General features: G+C 40.3%; 1 protein-coding gene across 1 annotated transcript in view; it reads left to right on the forward strand.

Moving 5' to 3' along the window:
* Positions 1 to 20712, forward strand: part of LOC144300571 (uncharacterized) — a 227658-nt gene extending 206946 nt beyond the window's left edge. Inside the window, exons 9-11 of the mRNA XM_077876789.1 lie at positions 18310 to 18374; positions 18496 to 18585; positions 19045 to 20712. The gene's annotated coding sequence lies outside the window, so the exon portion shown is untranslated. The remainder of the gene's footprint in view (positions 1 to 18309; positions 18375 to 18495; positions 18586 to 19044) is intronic.
* The last annotated feature ends 945 nt before the right edge of the window (positions 20713 to 21657 follow it).

Genomic DNA, 21657 nt, shown 5'->3' on the forward strand with positions numbered 1-21657 from the left:
TCTTTTCCCCAGGGGCAGCACGGCCCTGACAATGCCTTGATTTTAGACTTCTAGCTCCCAGAACTGTGAGAGAATAATTTTCAGTTTGTGGTAATTTGTTATGGCAGCCCTAGGCAATGGATATGGAGGCTTCACAAGAGTGTAGCATAGAAGCCAATTGACTTCCACATCATTGATGCTACATCTTTTTATACCCATGACCACTTGGGCAGAACTCTGTCCTCTGCCAGTTTCTATAAGAAATCCCATCACACTTAGCACACTGTAATTTTTTGGTACACTTTTGTAAACTTTTGAGAGGTCATTAGAAGGGAATCACATTATGTGACACAACCACATTCTGTCATTTTGACCCTTTCCCTCTTTTTTCTTATTCTCTCACCCTTTCACTTAAAAAAAAGTAAGTTCTTTTATTTTATGGATAGTGGTTAATGGAATGCCTTTGGTACATGAATCTGTTCTTGCTTATTAAAGCATTTCTTTCTAATAAATACTGGCTCAACCCATGAAGGATTCTGGTGAATAACACTTCTCTGTACCATTACAACCATGCCCTTTCCTCATGTGAGGGAGAATAAAATGGGCTCAGAAGGGTGAGGTGGCTTGCTGATCATGGTTCACTCATGTGCTGGGGTTCCTCTATCTTTTGTGATAGCCCATTGGAGCAATCCATTCCTCCTCCATTTTCTTTCATCCTAAAGAGCTTCTAAGGCCAGCTCAGGCCTCCTAGTCTCTACTGGCCCTTTCTTGACATCTCCAGGCATCTTTTACCTCCCTAGATTTCCAGGGATCTCATTGTAGCATTTGACCACACAGTGTCATGTCTCTGAACAGCTTCATGTATTACAATTTTATTTTCCAACTCTGGATTCTAGGTAATGTATGTAGGGAACATGGCTTTTAAGTGGAAAAGGATTTAAGCAGGGGGTGAAGAAATTGGATCTACAATGGACTGCTGTGTGACTGTAGGAAAACCTTTTAGCCTCTCTGTTTCTTGGATTCCTCATCTATATGCAGATGCTTTAATCATTAGAAAGTATTATTTTGCTATGCCTCGTCTAGTCCATTACTTAATGGACATGGTTGAGTTGACCTGATTAAAGCTTCTTTATCTTTATCTCTACACTGTGGACACACTAAAAGATAAAAACCCTTTATGAAAGAAATTTTTGATAGAAAAAATAGCTGAAGTGAAGGCTCAGAAATGGGTACAGGGAAATAAAGGTCTGTCATTATCTCAGATCATAAGCCTAAAGGAGAAAGACTGCAGGAGACAAAAAAGGGTTTGTCCTGACAACAAACCCTTGGCATGTGCTCGGCTGGATCCTGTGCTCTTAAACCAGAGCCAACCTGTCGTCATTCACATCAGTAACATTGCTCAAGAACAGTGCTCACTATATGGGGTAGCCATCAGGGCACACAGTAAGGGGTGAATCATCTGTGCAGAATTCAAAACAATTACAAAACTGACCCAAAGCTGGCCTTATCGTTACAAATTGCTAGCAATTCTAAACAATGTCAGTAACAAAATACTCTGAAAAAACCTTATGATCTGAGTTTTAACAGTTGTTGAGATTACTGTCGAAGTTCAATAATAATTAAATTTAGCATATTGTTATTACTATCCTTTAATAAATGATATTCTACATCAAAGTTAATTTAAATAATTCCTAGGTATATAGTTGGCCCTGACACATGTGGATACTATGTGTTCATCACAGGGGAATGTTCCTTTGGTTCAGAATTGTTCCAGCTTGCTGTGAGTGTTGAAGGTGTGAGGGTCCCTATGGTATGACATATTCCTGAGTTTAAATAGATTAGAGGGATAGCTGGGGGGCTCAGCGGTTAAGCATCTGCCTTTGGAGCTCCCGCATGGAGCCTTCTTCTCCCTCTGCCTGTGTCTCTGCCTCTCTCTCTGTGTGTCTCTCATAAATAAATAAATAAATAAATAAATAAATAAATAAATAATCTTTTTAAAAAAGCCCAGTAGATCAGAAATAAACTATAATGTCAGGGTGCCAGGTGGCTTGGTTGCGCATCTGACTCTTGACTTTAGCTCAGGTCACAATCTCTGGGTTGTGGAATAGGGCCCCCCAATGGGTTCTGCATTCAGCACAGAGTCTATTTGTTCCTCTCCCTCTTGCTCTGTTCCTCCCCCTGCTCATGCTTGTGTTCTTTCTCACTCTCTTTCTCTAAAATCAATCCATCAATCAATTTCTTTTCTTCTTTTTGATTTCTTTTCTTTTAAAAAAGAAATAAAAGATAGTGTAGTGATTGTCAAGATGTGGAAAGAGAACTTGTGTTCAGTTCTATCATTCCATGTGACATTTTGGGGATTTTATTGATATTTACAACTTAAAACAGTAAAGCTAAGTGCAAAAGGCAAGTATAGATTTTTGTTGATAAAGACAAATTTAGCTCTGCATGAAATATTTCACTGAATCTGAATATGCGTTTAAAATTAAAATATATCATTTTAAAATGAATTGTTTTAAAATTGTTTAAAAATCAAGAAAACAAAGTTATATAAGTGGCACTATTTAATAACTCCTAAATTGTATGTTTTCAAGACATTTATTTTATTTTATTATTATTATTTTTTAATAGTCTCTACATCCAATGTGGGGCTTGAACTCATGACCCTGAAATCAAGAGTCAAGTGCTATTCTGACTGAGCCAACCAGACACCCCAGACATTTTAATTTTATTAAAATTTACAAATTAGCTACTGGACAATGATTTTCATAAAATACTATGAAATATGAAACTATAGCTAATGGATTGAAATTCAAACTATTAGGTATATTTAAAAGCCATTAGGTAAATAGTTGTGCTTTTTTTTGGTATATGTTTTAATTGAAAAATTTTAATTTTTCCCTAGCAAAATTAAATTATGCAAAATTACATTTATTATATTAAAAAATCATCCGTAGTTCTTTTCTGGATGTTATCTTTATTTGTTTCATATCATGGTTACCGTGAAAATATGTCTGGGGTAGGATTTACAAAATGACCCAATCTAGACGTCCAATCATTCTTACTTGGTGTGCCATGATCATATCAGATGGTGAAACTGGTCTTGTGGGCCAAGTTGACAAGCAAGTGAAGAAAGGTCTAAGTTCAGGAATCTATACCACCACCACCTATTAGTGAAATCTGAAGTTGCTTGATTTTTCTCATCTATAATAATGGAGAGTTGGAGGACATGACTTTCAAGTTGTTTCCCAGCTCTGAAATTTTGTGATGTAGATTGATAATTGTACTCATTCCCTGCGCCCCTACAGTATTGGAGTACTTTCCAACTCAACATTCACTTTACAAAATTTTTGCCATTGCTTTTCAGATTCACCTACTACTTAGACAGTAGGTGAGCCGTATCAGTTGTTTCTTGGTCTTGTTATATTCCATTCTAAATCTAATCTCATTTTCAGCATAAAAGTTATCTGCAAATGTCATTGTTTACTCAGACCTTTTTGGGAAAATCTTTGAATGTATCAATTTGTCTACATTTTACCTACCATAAACTGCATCCAAGCTACACTTCTGTTTTTGATCGTTCTTATCAGTACAGTTTCTTCAAAACCTTACTGGCCCATCTCTTAGGCTGAGAGACTAGTTTTAGGCAGGCTTTGGCAAGGCTTGTGGATGGCACTTGATTTGCTGCCTGGTCCTGGGTGTTGCTGATACTTCCTGGGACAGCCAAGGAAAGTGCTCATAACACACATATGTCACCTGAGAGTGCAAAGAGTTAATTCTTGCAGGGCCATCTCTGACCAATGGGGAGCAGGAGTAAGTGAATAAGTGTTTCCTCCTTTCTTCTCCTTGCAGATAGTTCTGAAAAGCCTTTCATGAACTTCTCAGGAGTCTCTGCAGGATCCAGCAGAGTTCCTTGAACCCAAGGCTGATGCATCTTGTGTTGGCTTTCTCTCCTCTGTCTCCCTCCTCCTGGTCCTCACAAGCCTTTGTCCCAGTGTCTGCCTGTGCTGGGAATTGAGGCCAGGGCCCCTTAGGTGCAGTTTTGAGAGGAAGACATAAAGAAAGACTCTAGCTGTGAGGGGGCAAGTTAGGGATAAGGCTTGAGTGTTCTAAGGACCCAAGGCTTGTTCCACATTTCAATGGACTGGTCCCTCCATTTGAGCTCTCTTAAATATCTCACCACTTCTGACAAATCCAGCAGAAAGAGGTACTTGCCCCTTTCCTTCCTCTTGCAGAAACCAAATTAAAGCTGACAGGAGTGTCCTCTGTCTACAAAGACTCCCATTTGGGATGTCTGGAGGTCAAGTGTTAAAGTATTTATCATTACTCCATTTAAAGCCCATTTTCCCAAGTGACCACAGACTGGTGCTTACGAAATGAAGCTGCTCTTGATTTTAACTGCAGATGTGGATGTTGGAGAGGCTTCGGTGCATCCAGCCTGGCTGAACTTGCTTGGGTGCACCTAGCTTGCTCCTGCAGCTAACTCATGCCCTTTCTTTGAAATGCTCTATGTGGCATGTTGGAGCAAATGACTTTCTGAAGCCTAGCCTAAAAGTTTTCCAAGCTGCTTTGTTGTTTTCCTGACAGACCAAAGAACTTACTGGGGCTATAATGAAAGGCAGACCGCGATCCTGTCATGTCAAGAACGCTGCAGTCGGGAAAGTCGACATGATTTCATGGCTAATGATTCACTCGCTAATATCAGTGTGGGCTGCAGTGAGGATAACCAAGTTGAGCTGTCTTAGATCAAATGATTCAATTAGGCCAGCTGTCCCTATTTGTCATGGCTCAACTCGCTTTCAAATTACCTTTCCAAAGTGCATACGTGCCTTAGCATAGAAGTTAACAGCTCAACTGTTTTACAAAAAAGGGATAGTTAGGCATGATTAGAAAAAGTCACTTTTTTTTTTTTAATCCACACAGGCTTCTCCCCTTGCCCCCAGCCCTTTCCCATAGGAGACATGGTATGTATTTACTCAGCTAACCCTGCGGTGTCCTCATCAGTTGTTGTCAGTGTGGTTTTGCCACTAAAGCCTTCTGGGGCATCTTGTGGCTAGAAATTGTTAATTCTAAAAAGGAGTCTTGGTTCAGGGATTTCTAAGTTGCTGGGGGGAAGTATTGCCAAGGGTAAGATGCTTTTTCTGACCGACTTCCAATCCCTCTATTGGCGATTGAGCAAATTCAGGGTCAGAGAAGAGTTTCTGTTATAAATCTAGATTTTTCCAGAGCTGATGGAGTTACTCAGGGATCAAAAGTAAATTGGCTTCGGGTCAACAGGGGGATAGCACAAAAGCATGATGTAACTAACTATTATTTAGAAGGTAAAAGAGGTCCAGAATCTTAGCCTTTCCTTGTGAGATATGTGGACAGTCCCACTGTCCTGGGGGAGAAATAGTCTGAATAAAGGAATGAGTAAGAGAACATTTGTTTTTTGCCTCCTGTGTGAGGGGCACCAACAGACACAGTGGGGAAATAGAACAAAAATCAGGAACTTAATTTCTACCCCAGAGGGGCTTGCAAACTAATGACTCTGAAATCTTGTAGTGTTTTGGGGATCATGACTATCAGAAGGATAAAGACAAATTGAAGTAAGTCTAGAGTGGAATAGCAGAAGCAGGCAAAGGAACAGACAGCTTAATCTCAAAAGGAAAAAATATAAAGCAGTTTAAGAAAACCAATCCTTCCAATGTAATGGCAAAAAGTGGAATTTAACTGCTTAAAAACCTATCATGGAAAGGGCTGACAGGTATCAACTGCCATGTAAAGGGATGACCTAGAAAAAATTAGACAAATGATATAAGACTATTGAAATTTCTCTGGCTTTGTGGTTTTTAAAAAACATTTTATTTGTTTATTTGAGAGAGAGAGCGTGTGTGAGAGAGAGCACACAGTGTATGAGGTGAAGGGTGGAGGGAGAAGCAGATTCCCTGCGGATCAGGGAGGCCCATGAGGCTCGACCCGGATGCTGTGATCATGGCCTGAGCTGAAGGCAGATGCTTAACCAACTGAGCCACCCGGGCGCCCCCAAATTTCTCTGCTTTTGAAATGTCCTCAAAAGGGCAGTCAGGAGTATAACTGTGGGCAGAACATTCATGGTAGGTTTGTTGAATGGATTCATCATTCTTCCTTCTTTCCATTGCATTTGAAGTCAGATTTATCTTACACACCACTCAGGATACAATTAGAAAGAATGCAGTCCACTACCGTGGCCATTGTAAATGGTTTCCCCAGGCCCTTGCTTTCCATTTATTCTTGTCTGAGGGAATAGCAGGACCATTTCAGCTCTGCTTCAATACTTCATGACTTCCAGAGTCTCAGAGAAAAAAGAAAACATGTTTTCTAAAACATTCGTTTCCTTCCTTCTTTCTTCTTTTCTTTCTTTCTTCTCGTCTGCAGTTAACATGCATTTCCTAGGCAGAGAAAGAAAAAAAAGGGAGGGGGTGGGTAAGATTCTTTTGGCTTGCCATGGTTATTTTGGGTATTCTTTATGTTGACTTGATGCTTTTAATGTCAAGTTACCCCTGGAAATAAGGAATATCATATGCTGACAGCCTTAAAACCCAGGCACAGCTTGGGAAGCTTACCAAGGCTGAGCAATAGGGTTATTGGAAGTTCATCTAGAGTCCAGCCTGGCTCTGGTGTCCAGAGTTTTTGCTCTTTCGATCGGTGGCAAGAGATGTGGTTCTACTCCAGAGCTCATCATTCTGTAGGCTCAGCCTCTTTGTGCCTGCTCCTTTTGCTGCAGCTTCACTAGGATCCTGCTCTGTTTCTCCCCATGGCTTGATTTCAGTCTTCCCCAAGGAGCCTGAATCAGTCCAGCCCATTGTCCCCACTGGCAGAGCTGTCATAATAAATAATCTGCAGAGCTGCTGGGCTTGTAAGAGATGGAACCAGAAGCTGAGTGGCCCTGGTTTTGTCAGCTTTATTCAGAGGGGGGCAGGGTCACGTGGCACCAGCAGAGCAAGTTATGGAGCAGAAACTCTGGAAGAAAGGCTCTGGGGGAGAGCTACAGTGAAATCAGGTCCCCCCTGCCCCAGCCCCAATTTGGTATGTTGAGAGTGTAATTCCCAGTATCTCAGAACATGACTGTTTCTGGAGATAGGACCTTGAACAAGATAATTAAGTTAAAATAAGGTCATTACATCAGGCCCTAATGGGTATCTTTATAAGAAGATGAAATTTGGACAGAGGCAATCACAGAGGAAAGGCCACAAACAGACCCAGGCAGAAGAGGCCATCTACAAGCCAAGGAGAGGCTTCAGAAAGGCCCACTCTGCTGACACCATAAATTCAAACATTTAGTCTCCAGAATTTTTTTTTCAGAATTTTTTTAAAACAATTTTATTTATTTATTCATGAGAGACTCAGAGAGAAGAGAGAAGGCAGAGACACAGGCAGAGGGAGAAGCAGGCTCCAGGCAGGGATCCCGATGCGGAACTTGATCCTGGGACTCCAGGATCACTCCCTGAGCCAAAGGCAGATGTTCAACCACTGAGCCACCCAGGGATCCCAAGTCTCCAGAATTTTGTGAAAATAAAGTTCTGGGCATTTCAGCTCCCTGGTCTGTGGTGCTTTTCTATGGCAGCCATAGTGAACCTCTACAGGCTAGCCAGCAATTTGAGGTGAAATGATGTTATGAAAAGAGCTTAAAATGGAATGTTTGGGGCTTCTTGTTACTCTCCCACTGGGGTACTGCAGGACGTCTCTGTGTGTGTTGAGTCCTCAGTTTCCCCATCTGTAAAACAAGGAGGTTGGGATTAGGTGAGCTGATGCCTGCGATGCGCTGCTATAGCTCATTCAGGGGTAGGAATGCAGGGGCTCTGCGTAGCACAGGCTTTTGGGCCATTCACTCATTGCTGACCTGCCGTCCTGTGGCGGCCCACAGTTTCCTTTCCACAGCAACTTTCCTACTTATGTCTCTGTTTTCCTAAAACTAGGGGAATACCTGCCTGGAGACATAATTAGCCTAATTCCCCCACTGGCAGGAGGGGGGCTGCAGGCAGGTGATGCTGTGCCTGTGTGACATACCGAATTCTAAAATAACATTCGGCCATGGGCTCCCGGCATCTCAAACAGGACAGAACTGGATGACCTCTGCTCTTCTTCCTCCTCCCCTGTCCTCTTTCCCATTCTCACATAGCCTGGAGGTTCGGTTTCCAGGGTCCAGCCTTGTGCCTCCTGACCTGACAACAGCTAAGAGCCTGCTTTGCCTGGTTAAGGAGGGCTACCTGACCTCATTGCTGGGGCTGGGATTCCTGGGGCTGTACTCACCCCCAGGGAGCCTCAGATGATCTTCTTCTTCTTCTTCTTCTTCCTTCTTCTTCCTTCTTCCTTCTTCCTTCTTTCTTCTTTCTTTTCTTCTTTCTTCTTCTTCTCTAATGACTAGGACAGGTAAAAATGCCAAGGTGGAGGAACTGATTACTTAGGGGCTGGAAGCTGAAAGACAGAGATTTTTATTCTTACCCTGGGATTTTTCCCATAGTTCCCTGGCACCCGAGGTCCTAGCTTTGAGGGCTGGACCCCATGCCTTCCACTTATAGGCATCACTGGATTGTCACTGTTGCTGCTGCTTTGCGGAGAGAAGCAGAAAGCATGTTCCCTTACTCTGTCCTAAGTGAGGGCATTATGGGCTGAATTGTACCTTCCCCCCATTCATATATGAATGTTCTGGCCTCCAATACCTCCAATTGTGGCCTTACTTGGAAATAGGGTTATTGCCAATGTGATCAGTTAAAATGAGGTCATTACTGGAGTAGGATGGGCCCCTGATCCACTATGACTGGTGTCCTTAGAAAAAGAATGCCATGTGAAGAGAAAGATATGTGTACAGACAGAAAATCATGTGGAGACAAAGGAGAGCATCAACTACAAGGAATGCCAAAGATTGCAGGCAAACACTAGAAGTGAGGGCAGAGACATGGATTCTCTTTCACAGGCCATGGATGGCAGGGTTGGACCAACCCTGCCATCATCTCAATTTTGGATTTCTAGACTCCAGAACTGTGGGACAAGACATTTCTGTTGCTGAAGCCACCAAGTGTGTGATAGTTTATCATGGCCACCCTAGAAAACTAATGTGGAAGGAGTCCTTGGGACGTATACTCTTCCCAGAACTTATGGTAGTCTTGTTTTATATCTTTATGTTACAGTCTTTATGTCCCAGCCCTAAAAATAGGTCTCCTTGAAGAGAGAGCACATAGTGCACCATTAAGCTAATTGGCACTAAAAATGTGGTCCAGTCTCTGCTCCATAGCTGTCCTCCCCGAGCCATCTCCTGTGTATCATGCTTTCCTGGTGACTCCTGCTGCTCTCTGAAAACCCAGGACATCCTATGCATTTTGCGCAGAGAATGTGTGGTAATGGTGTAAGTTGTATCATCCTGTTTCTTGACTTTCAGAGTTCAGCAGAGGTCTCCATTCCTCGAGAAAGCCTTTCTGACTCCCTGTCCACAGTGCTTCTCCCTTATGGAAACATGCTTTTCCTCTCGCAGCACTTACATTACCCTTTAATGGCTCTTACTCATCTATCCTAGGTTTTTTTTTTTTTTTTTAGATTTTATTTTTTCATGAGAGACACAGAGAAAGAGAGAGGTAGAGACACAGGCAGAGGGAGAAGCAGGCTCCATGCAGGGAGCCTGATGTGGGACTTGATCCAGTGACCCTAGGATCACTCCCCTGAATCAAAGGCAGACACTGAACCACTGAGACACCCAGGCATTGCTCCTCCTAGGTTTTTTTATTTGCTTTGTTTTATTGTTGCCTTTTTAAAAGATTTTATTTATTTATTCATGAGAGACACAGAGAGAGAGAGAGGCAGAGACACAGGCAGAGGGAGAAGCAGCCTCTCTGCGGGGAACCCGATATGGGACTCGATCTCAGGACTGTAGGATCACAATCTGAGCTGATGGCAGACATTCAACCACTAAGCCACCCAGGTGTCTCTCTCTCTGGGCTTTTGAGTCCAGGGACTGTGTTCTAATCACTTTTGTGTCTCCAAAGCTGAATAGAATATCTGACAGCTAGCCTGTTCTTAATTAGAATGAGTATTTGTTGAATGAAGGTACGAATGAATAGATAGGTTATGTTCAGTTCTGAACCCAAAAGCTGCACCAATGCTAGGAGAGGATGCAGCTCATTAAGTAAGGCTGCTTTCTGGTGTCTGAAGAACTCAAAACAGCTTTGATTCAAAATGTTGGCAAAATAGACTGCCTCCACTATTTTGACTTTTTCAGAAATGAATTGATGAGGTAATACATTTTGAAGCAATGCCACAGAAATATACCATGTTGTTCTTTTGAAACTGAAGTATGACAGTGAGGTGGTGCTTCTAGCTTATGTCCTTGTCATAAGCAAAAGAGGATTTACCTACTGGCTTCCACCTATAACTGCAGACCCAAGGAGTGGCCTTCTTCTTTGGAGTTTAGTTTCCCTTCCTCCATAGGTAGAGGAAGAGAATTGGCACATTGAAAGGTGTAATCTGCTGTAAGGAAGCAGCCAGCCAGGCCATCCTTGGCTATTGTAACACTCCTCCGCTATTTATGAATATTTGCTAAAATGATCTAAGTGCTTGATTGTAAAGCTCAAGTGTAGAGTCTCTGGGGTTCCGGAGTACCTAAGCTACAACCCACACTTGTGGAGATGCCCAGCTGAAAAAAATGACCTGAATTTTCTGGGTGCAAGCATTTAATTTATGCAGCTCTGCAAAGTTAATTTCAATCACGCAGTGAACATGTGGCACGATGTATTCCAGGCTAGTACTGGCTTTTGCTCATGCAGTCTTGCATTGCTAACGTATTTGTTTCTTACCCTTGCATATTTAATTGCATGTATAAATATAACTACACTTTAAAAAATCTCTCCCAAGGCAAGAAGGGCAATTTGGGGGGCTTATGCCCCCATTTCACCCTCCTGCATCTATGGAGTCTCCACTAATTGATAATAACATCCCTTCTGCCCTGTTCCAGTGTGATTTCAGAGTTGTCTACAAAACACTTGAGGCAGCCATTCTCAAAAGTAAGAGATCAAAGGTCGGTATGTGGAATTATTTTACTTGATTAAATCAAATCAATAAAATAAAACAAATAAATCAAATCCAATAAAGAAATAAGAGAAATGAATAAAAGAAGGTAAATAAATGAAATAGCTTTGTTTGCAACTCATTATTTAAAATAGGTTTCCAGACTTTTCCTGTAGAGGACGAATAGTTTTGGTTTCACAGGCCATACACGGTCTCTCTGTTGCATGTTTTAACTTGATCCTGTTTACTTTTTTTGTTCTGTTTTTTTTTTTATTATTTTAAAAAATTATTTAGAACTATAAAAACTGTTCTTAGCTCCCGAACCATACAAAAATGAACTGCAGGCTGTATTTGGCATAGTTTGCTGGCCTCTAATATAAAACATTGTGCTTTTACAGTAGGTAAAGATGGATCATAGTGTTTACCATTGAAATCTTTTGTAGATATAACTCTAAGAAGAGCCTAGGGCACCTATTTCATGTGCAGGATTATATAAAGTTATGAAAGTCTAACATGCATAATTCATGTCATTTTGGATACTGAAAATATAATGCTTGTGTAAATAGGGCATGAATCATATGTTCTTATTGAGTTACATAGCTTGCAGCATAGGAGGGACATAATCATCCCCAAATATGTCTGCTTAGATGTAACTTACAATCTTTCTTTTTTCTGAACCTGTTGAATAGGTGGAATTTACAAGTCCAGGCAGGGGTTTGAGCGTAGACATCTGTGAATATCTGATTGGCATCAAAACTCATCTCACAGTGGGTGGAAGTATAACTAGTGGAGACTAATGTTCTAGAAAAACCTATCAGCCCTCAATATGGGATCTGACTGAGGTTTGAGGCTTCAGGAAGTTCCATTTGTCTCAGACACATGTAAATGACTGCGCCCTTCACACATCTACCTGTTTTTATCTCCTAGTCAACAGGAAACTTCAGAGACTCACTGTACATGGCTGTGGTGTCTGTGTCTCATGTGATAGCAAGTTCCTTTGTTTTCTGAAGGAGACTTTGGTTCTCCTCTTTTAAATTTGTAGAAACTGGTGATTCTAAACTCAGTGCTGCATTTCTGTGCATTTCTTTTTTTGCCCCTAAAATCAAGCTACTCTCATAGATACGTATGACCAAGATGAGGACCAAGAGATGAATAAAAATATATTGGTGAAAAAAAGTGCAAACAGAATTGTGTTGATCTGGATGGTTCTAGAAACAAGAATAAACTCCTTCTGGAGCATAATACCATCAAACTAGGGCCATTACTTAGAATAATTTTCAGGAATGCAAAATTGGCAACTTGCCCCACGTTGTCAACTTGTGAATCTTACAAACATATTGGATTATTATTGTCTGTCTTCACTGAAGCATATGCCTTGTTAGGTGTGGATAGTCTAAGAAGGTATGTGAAACCTGTCTGGGCTCATGTGTGTGGTATTAGGGACTCACAGAATAAATCCACTGAATTTTAAATAAATCCAATTTATCCTTCCATTTCTGTTGCATTTCACTTTTTGTTTCCTACTACTCTGTTGGTGTCAGAAGTTCTTGGCACATAGTAAATCCTCAATCATTATTATAGACTCTATGAGAAGGGTTCAAGTCCTGACTCCACTCTGTATGGAGTAAACTGTGATCTAAATTTTTTTGAGGCTTAAATTTTTTATCTATAAAGTACAGCAAATAATAATAGCTAATTTATAGGGCGGTTGTTCTGATTAAATGAGACACTATATTTGATAGAAAGTTCCTTATACAATGTAGGGAGTTATATAAATGTTAATTAATTTAATTTAAACATATATTGGCAATATTTCTCCCCTCTGGCTTCTTGCCCGGCAACTGTTCCAGGCCCCAGAGATCTGTGCTGGCTGTTTCCATAAGACATCGGTGCAGATGAAGCATGTGGTGGCGGCTGAGTTCTCCACTTCCATCTGGATGTTTTTGGCATTGCACAGACATTGTTTCAGCATGCTGAAGTCACAATGCAGGCTAATTTTTTTTTTAATCCCCACACGATATTAGTTGTGTATAGTTGGTATTCAATGTTTAGTTTCTTGTCCTCTGGGAACTTACCTTCTCAGGCCTTCTGACTGCCCCCCCCATCCCCCATCACAGGTAATGCTGTTAAGAGGCTTTGGTTTGATCTTCAGGAATACACTTTTTTTTTTTTTTAAATGAGATGACTATCCTTACACGTCCTGACAGAGAGTCATTTTGGAAAAATCTATATATCAAATAACTATGCTTCAGAAGTTAAAAAAAATCAAATATTTGGCAATCAAGAAATTACTGTTTAGATGTGATAAGTACTTAATGATGATGGGGCAAGTGACAATGTTGGAGGAAGAGGTTTGGGTCCTTAAAACTAGGCCACTTAAAGAATACCAAAATTAGATGATCAAAGCAGAGTGGAAATCACAGCTCAGGGCCAGCCATCTAACTCAACTCAAAACGTAGAACTCTTGGGGCACCTGGGTGGTTCAGTCAGCTAGGCATCTGACTCTTGGTATTGACTCAGATCCCGATCTCAGGGTTTGGGGATCAGGGCCATGTTAGACTCGACACCAAGTGGAGTTATTTCTCCCTCTCCCTCCCTCTCTGCCCCTCCCTGCTCACTCTCTCTCAAATAAATAAATAAATAAATAAAATCTTCAAAGGAAAAAATAACATAGAGCTCTTATTCTTTGGAGAAAGAAACTCATCACCTGAGAAACAGTCAAATGTAGAGACCCAGCACTAGCTCAGGGTCTGGCATAGTCAGGACTATTTCTTGATTTCAAATAGGAGGTTAGATTTTTTTTTTAAGATTTTATTTATTTATTCATGAGAGAGAGAGAGGCAGAGTTATAGGCAGAGAGAGAAGCAGGCTCCTCAAGGGGGGCCTGATGTGGGACTTGATCCTGGGGCTCCAGGACCATGCCCTGTTCAACCACTAAGCCACCCAGACATCCCAGGAGGTTAGAATTTGACTGTCAGGAACATAAACCCCAAGCCCAGGAACATAAGAACCTAGAACCACATGGTCCTGGCTTTCCATCCAACTTTTCCCCTCTGTCTAGTACTCTTTTTGACTACTTCCTTTTATTGCACCAAAAGGATCAGTTCTTTTCCCATCACCATATGTAGCAAGCCTTGTGCAGACCTGGTTTGGGAGCTGAGAGACTCAAGAGTTTTGCTCTGCATTAGCAGACAGGATAGTCAGTAGTGTGGCCCTAGGCATTTGGACATTGGTTTCCTCCTCTTAGTTAAGAAAGGATTGAGCTGGATGCCTCCTGGTGTTCTTGATTACATTTCTCTATCATGAGTATGTCGGAGAGGCTAAGGTGGCTGTGACTGATTTATATTCCCAGGCTTACTGGTCAAAAAAGTCTATAATGGAGGCAAACAAGCTTTTTTACTGTTAATTAGTATCCCTCCCCTCTGCTCCTACATGGAGATGTAAAGCTGGTAGTTTTTTTGGTTTGTTTTTGTTTTGTTTTCATTTACCTGCAAGTGTCACTTAGAATGGGACTGCATGATACTACAAATATAGGAGGCAAGGATACAATCAATTCTAGTTGTGGTTGTGGTTGTTGTTGTTGTTGTTGTGATAGTTTGATTCTAAGTGGCCATGAATGCTGAATTACTGAATACTGAACCATTACTCTTAGGAGAAATAGAAGATTAGGCTCCCTCAAGCCTCTGGTTACAACCTTTCATCAACCAGTCATATGCAACTTTATGTTTATTTCTATTCAAAGACACATATATTTAATTCACATTAATGATTCATTAACATTGAGCTTAGGACCAAGAGTACTATCACTCATGTCTACAGAAAGCTTATCCAACACATGCATTGTCTCTGTAAGGTACACCCAACCTTTCTGTGCTTAGCAGCATTAGACAGTACTACAGCACTACATTTGCAGGCAGTGGAATTTGAATTTGAATCTCAAACAGTGGAATTCCCACCAAAAAGCACAGAATGTGAAAAACATGGCACTCAATATACTATGGAAAGGATACTTGTTTATAGTGTGAGATCTGGAACAAGAAGGCAGAGCACTGCCTTGTTCAGCTTCAGTGGGAGACGTCGAAGTTGGGCAACTCAGATTTTATTCCGCTCTGCTTATGTCCTTGAGTGGTTGTCAAAGAGCCACAGTATTGATTTTGTGGTTACACATGAATTTCAGGGTGAAATTCAGGTGAATTTGCAAACAGAGAATCTGCAGATAATGAGGGTCAACTTTATGTTAAAGGAGATTACACTGGATTTCAGTGTAAAGGAGCACATTTCTCTGCTTTGTTTGAAGCCCATGTGTATTACTGTTAGCTAGGGTGATGCTTTAGTCTCTGAACAAATCTCCAACAAAGATATAAAGTGGCTGAAAGAAAATAGAAGTTTATTTTTCTCTTTTATAAGGCCACATAAATGCCCTAAAATGAGCTGTCCTGGTTGAGGTATAGCTTGCCCTCATCCCCTCCATCCCCTGGGTTTCAGGCAGTACATCTGTGTTTCAGATCACAGGAAAGATAAAGGGCAAAGGATACCCTCTTGAGAAAGTGATATGGGTGTTGCACACATCACTCCTGCTCATATTCCAATTTACCAATGGAGGCTGGAAAATGCACTTCTCATTGAAGAAAGTCACATGTCCAGGCAGAAGTGTCAAATGGATTTTGGTGGTCACATAACATGGTGTAGGCATAACACTGTATTTCATTAACTGCCCTCAATGATATCATTTTAAAGCCACAAGGCAAAAGTAACAGTACAAGAGTGAACTTCATAGACTTAATGTAGTGTTGATCCATTCTTAAAATTTACTTTGGAGTTTTAGATCTAAGAAGGCCACAGCTAAGCATTTGACAGGATAACTATGTCAAAAGTATGTCCTTGGTCAAATATCTAAACAGCAGATTCATCTTGACAATGTTTACCTCACATATGCTGTCTGTTAAATAGTTAATAACTAACTGCTATTCCATACATTTTACATAAAAAATTCATGTGTCAGGCACATGTGAGGTTGTCTGAAGAAAGTGTTATAAGATGCCAGGACAATGGACATGGAGGGAGAAGAGGAATGGGTGTAGAGGGGATGGGTGCCTTGGAGATACAAACATGTGAAAAGAGGGTATGGGGTTTGTGAAAACCCTAAACTAAGGGGCTGGATGGGAGAAATGACAGGAGGGAGGCAGAGAAGCTCAGGTTATGTTCCAATAGTAGAATCTAGTCTATTTTTATTTTTTAATCTTTTTTTTTTAAGATTTTATTTATTCATTCATGAGAGACACACAGAATGAGAGAGAGAGAGAGAGACAGAGGGAGAAGCAGGCTCCATGCAGAGAGCCTGACATGGGACTTGATTCCGGGTCCCCAGGATCATGCCCTGGGCTGAAGGCAGGAGTTAAGCCGCTGAGCTACCCGGGCTGCCCAACTAGTCTATTTTTAAAAAATATTTTATTTATTTATTCATGAGAGACACAGAGAGAGGCAGAGACATAGGAAGAAGGTGAAGCAGGATCCCTATAGGGAGCCTGATGTGGTATTTGATCCCAAGACCCTGGGATCATGACCTGAGCCAAAGGCAGATGCTCAACCACTGAGCCACCCAGGTGCCCCAAATCTAGTCTTTTTAATTTCTTCTGTGGGGCATGTGGAAGGATGGTGAATGCTAGGGTGAGAAAGGTAAGTGTAACCCAATTATCAAGGACCAGGAAGGACAAGCTGAAATCTCTCAAGTTTGGTAAACAAAGGAAACTACTCTAGATTTTTAATCCATGCAACTGAGGTGTTTTGAAAAAGCAACTCCTATGATTTCTAGAACATTAGGATGATGCTACTGATGGGAAATGGAGTGAACTTTTATTTCCACTTCTTTGCTACTCATTCTCCTACCTATTTATAAATCAAGATTGGGTTTGCAGATGTTCCTTCACTCTCATCAGCTCTTCTGAACAGATGTATCAGAAATCAGTAACAGTCTAGGAACTTCAAGCAAAAGGAATTTAATACAGGAATCAGAGACTTATGAAACTAGTGAAAGAAGGTAGAGAGCGGGGTTGGGTAGTGAGAGTCAGAGACACTGTCACTCATGGGCAGGAAATAAAAAAACACCACAATCATAGAAATTCTGGCAATGGTCTCAGCTACTTACGGCATTAGAGTTTAATGATTTGCAGGAAGATGCCTGGAAGCTGCCATCAAAAACCTCACAACCACCCACAGCCAAAGCCTACACACCCACCTGTCACTGCCCCAGGAGAAATGATGGCTTTGAATTTCCTTTGACTTTCAAATCTCAGGCTAGTTCTCTTACTGTTAGAACCTAACTTGGAGTCTTACAAGGCAATATAGCTCCCAAGCTTCTAAGTCTGTGGTAAATGGGAGAACTTTAAAAAAGGGAAAACAGTGCTGTACTGCAGACAGATAACTTAACACCTCTGCATAGTGTGTTGCCCTGGCTTCATAGTGGATGTGCCTATTTCTGGCTATATTGAATAATTCAGGGGTGAACATTAGTCCTAAACTTATCCAATTAGAATAGGACTCAAGGATTTTCATGGGACACTAGAAAACAGCTTTCTCCTTTATGTTGTAATCAAATGTGGGAAGGCAGGAACCAAAGATTCAGCAATCATCTTGCATTCAAAAGGTCAGAATTTGCCAGAGAATAATGCCCAAATACAGAGGAAAAGAGAACTAAACTAAGAGATCAAGTTCTGATAACTCATTTGAGCTTCTGAATTCAGCCATGCTTGAAGCTAATCCTGTTACCAAACTTACCAATTTTATGAACCAATAAATTGCCTCTTTGTATAAGCTATTTGGGTTATGCTTTCTGTCACTTGTAACTGAAGACTAGTTAGAAGATCATGATAATGATAGTCCAATTTCAGTCCCACAGTTGTTTATTTTGAGATATAATAATTAATAAAACATAGATTTTGATCCCAAAGATCTCATTAACTAGACACATCACAACTTAGTATAATCCCAGCAAAGGAAAATCATCTTTGGATGGCTCAGTCACTTAAATGTATGACTCTTGATTGCGGCTCAGGTCATGATCTCAGGGTACTGGGATTGAGCCCCGCAACATGCTCCACACTCAGCGGGAAGTCTGCTTGAGGATTCTTGCTCCCTCCCCCTCTACCTCTCCCCCTGCTCATATTCTTTCTGTCTCAAAAAAGAAAATCATCCTTGATGCCACATTTTAGCCTAAATGAACAAAGCCTGACCAGTCTCGAATGTGTCAGAAAATCAGAAGGTATAATACCCTTGGATACATATTGCAAATAGCAAATACAGTTGTCTCTGTTGTTCCAGAGGATCCGTGGTTCCTCAGGCAGGTGGCCCACCATGAACTACAGTGGAAGTGAAGTGCAAGAAAGGTATAGATACAAATATCTGAGCATTAATATTTTCCAAAAGCAATTGATTCCAGAAAAAATGAAGTCCCTTTAACCCAAAACCTTCTTACTATTTGTTTTCCTCCTTTGCTCTTTTATCTAGCCACAACAAAATGTTTTAGCAGAAAGAAGGGCAGATTGGCCATCATGGTTTCAGAGGATGTTATGGGAAAATGTCAGTCTTATTTTGAAGGTACAATAAGGACTTATTTTTTTCTCATCTTCTTGTAGCTCTCTGAGAGGGATGTCTTTTGTTGTCATATATGCATATATACTACCAATATATGTATATATGTATATCCTCACTATTGAAGTGTGTGGCAATGGTGTTGGACACCTGGTCTTGCTTGGTAGCATTTTGAAAAGTGTACACTCAGAATACCTGGTGGTAGGCAGTAGTCTCAGGACATCTAAGCTCCTGAATAAAAAGATTTGCTAAAGCTCTGTTCATAGATGACTTAAGAAGGTTGTTTCACTATGGACAATGCTTATCTTAATCAAAGATGAAGACATTTGGGCAAACTCATTCATAACTATAATTCAATATTATTAAATGTCATCCCATGGAATAGCTTGGATCTAAAGGGATATTTTAATTAAGGAGCCAGTGTTACACTTACTAATTAGCCCTTGCTTGCTTATTTTCTTTCAGGAGCAGATTTCTTGTCAAGAGTTGAAAATGTCTCTATAACTGCTTATCTCTGTCCATATGGCTGCCTCTAAGTCACTTTGTCCATGGACTTTGATAGGGAGAGGTAAGCATTAAGGAAGCTGGTTAAAGCAGTGTCCTTTATGCTCCAGATACCACATATGAGATGCTTTCTCCTTTCCTCACAATGAACTGATTCTTTAAACCTTAGAAAATGCCCTAATTGTGTCATATATGAATTATGGTGGTTTGAAATGATATCTTTTTTTCTTGGCAAGAGTACTGTCATATCCCTTTTATTTTCCCAATTAATTGTTAAATCCCTTTCAACTGCTCATATTAGCAGCAAGTCTGTTTTCTGCCTCTTATGGGTTTCCTTGACTCTAAATTACCTAAGACCTCTAGGCTAGTCTCAAAGGGTGACTTGCATTTCCAAATGCTGGGCCAGAGGAGAACTGGGAATTCTTATCAGTCCTTCAATGGGTTCCAGTTCTAGATGGCTTTTGATTTCAGGCTGCTGAAAGCTGATGCTGCCCAGTGTAGTCAATCCTTATCGACTTCCCTTTCAAGTTTTCACAGTTTATAGTCTAAATTTACATATTACATGATCTGCCATCATTCCCCAAATACAAACATCATGCTGCTGTATGGCATCCATCTTTCACTTATAGGACTTGGCTTTGATTCTAGGTCCCCAGTTTAGACTACTTTCCTCTTTATGGAATGTCCCTCTTTGGGGCCTTTGGTTTCCTTTCTTGCCAGCAAAACTCAGCTAGAAACATTTTAACCCATTGGAGAAATACAATGTTATTGATTGCAAAAAAGGAAGAGGTCAAAATTTTAATCTCTTTCCCCTCGAAGCACTTCTTGATTTTTTAATGAAATTACCTGCTTCTTTGGTATCCAACCTTGTCTACTAAAGAGATGAGGGACAATATTTGACAAGCTACAAAGAGTCCCATTTTACCTTTCTTCCAGGGTTTTGGGTGACTTCTTTCTTTACATGTGGTCAGCCAAGAGAGGCCATTCATCTGTATAGATAAGTTTAAGAGGATCACCTCCCAGGTGACTTTCTGCTTTTGTGAAGGACTAGCATTGATTGGTAACTTTCTTCCCAGAAAACTTTAAGTTTTTCCTCATCAGGCACTGTGTTAAAACATAGTCTCTAAGATGGTAGGTGTGGCTTTCTGTATAAACCATGTCCAAATTGGGATAATTTTGAGTGTGAAAGGGGACACTAATAATTACACTGGGACAACAGGTCTAAACCAAGATTGTTGGGAGCAGAAAGTAGACAGAGATGTTTGGTAATTCTGTGTATGGACCCACAAATTCCCTGAGTGGTGAAAAGTATGTGTTGAGAGTGATGCAGGACTAGCTCCTTGATAGACTTCTCTGTGTGTAACAGGCCTCAATTATCACAGAATTCAAATACTTGCAAAATGTTTAATGGGTAAAACATCAACAAAAGTGACATGATATATCTTCTTGTTTTTACCATTCTTTTTTAAAGCTTTTTTTTTTAAAAGCTAAAGTCTTTTTATTAAGCCAAAGACCACTTCACACAATATCAAAATTCTGTTTTTCCATCAAATATCTTGTTAATTCTTTAGCTATTTCAACAACTGAGACATCTATAAAATGAATAATATTGAGACCTTAGAAAATATATGCAAGTCAAAAATAAATGGGAGATTTATATATTTGGAATGTTAGAAATGTTTCTTTCACAAGTTGTTTCACTGCTGCATGTCATGTCTAGGCACAGGCTAATATGGTATGCTGATGAACTTCAATAGAAACAATAAGTGCCCATGAAGATGGCAATCAGAATACTGTGTCATGTGTTTCCAGTTTCTCAATGTCACAAGGCATACATTTTTTCTAGTTTAGCCAATTTTTCCAGAAAGGAGCATTGCCTTGTGGAAAGATTTTTGTGCTTAGAATCAGGAGACCAAAGAGAACTAGTTTCAAGTCTGGAAATAATAATAATAATAATAATAATAATAATAATATACCCATAAGAATTTAAAACCCCAAAACTGAGCTTCATGAGGGATTGGGGCTCACAGTTATATAATTATCATCATTTGGGAACTCTTAAGCCAAGAAATCAACAAGAAATTTGGTACCAGGATGAAGCAAGCATTAAACTCTGGAGGAACATTTTCTCAATCCCTATCATACAGAATTTCCATGGATAGCATCTCAATGTGGATGAGCTCACAATCCAAAATTGCAAAACATATAAGAAAATAAGCCATCTTCAACAAAAGTCAGCCAACATATATGTACACGCACACATAAAAAGGAGGATTAGAGCCTTAGTAGAACAATCTGATGCTGAATGTGTATTTATTAAAGATATAAAAGAATTAAGAGCTTAAGAAAAGAATAAAATACTATGATAAACATAAGAAAATCAGATAAAATTTCTAGAAATGAAATTAGTTTGTTAAAGACTAAATTGCTGGTTTACTAGTCAGTTTGCATCTACAAATGGGTAGCTCTGTGCTACATAATGGAGACATAATTGTGAAACTCTCAGTCTCATGGAGCTTGTAATCTTGTGGGGGCATGATTGTCATGATTCACCAGAAAAACGAAAGTAACCAG

Source organism: Canis aureus, chromosome 28 (genome assembly GCF_053574225.1).
Source record: "Canis aureus isolate CA01 chromosome 28, VMU_Caureus_v.1.0, whole genome shotgun sequence".
In the NCBI taxonomy this organism is placed as follows: Eukaryota; Metazoa; Chordata; class Mammalia; order Carnivora; family Canidae; genus Canis; species Canis aureus.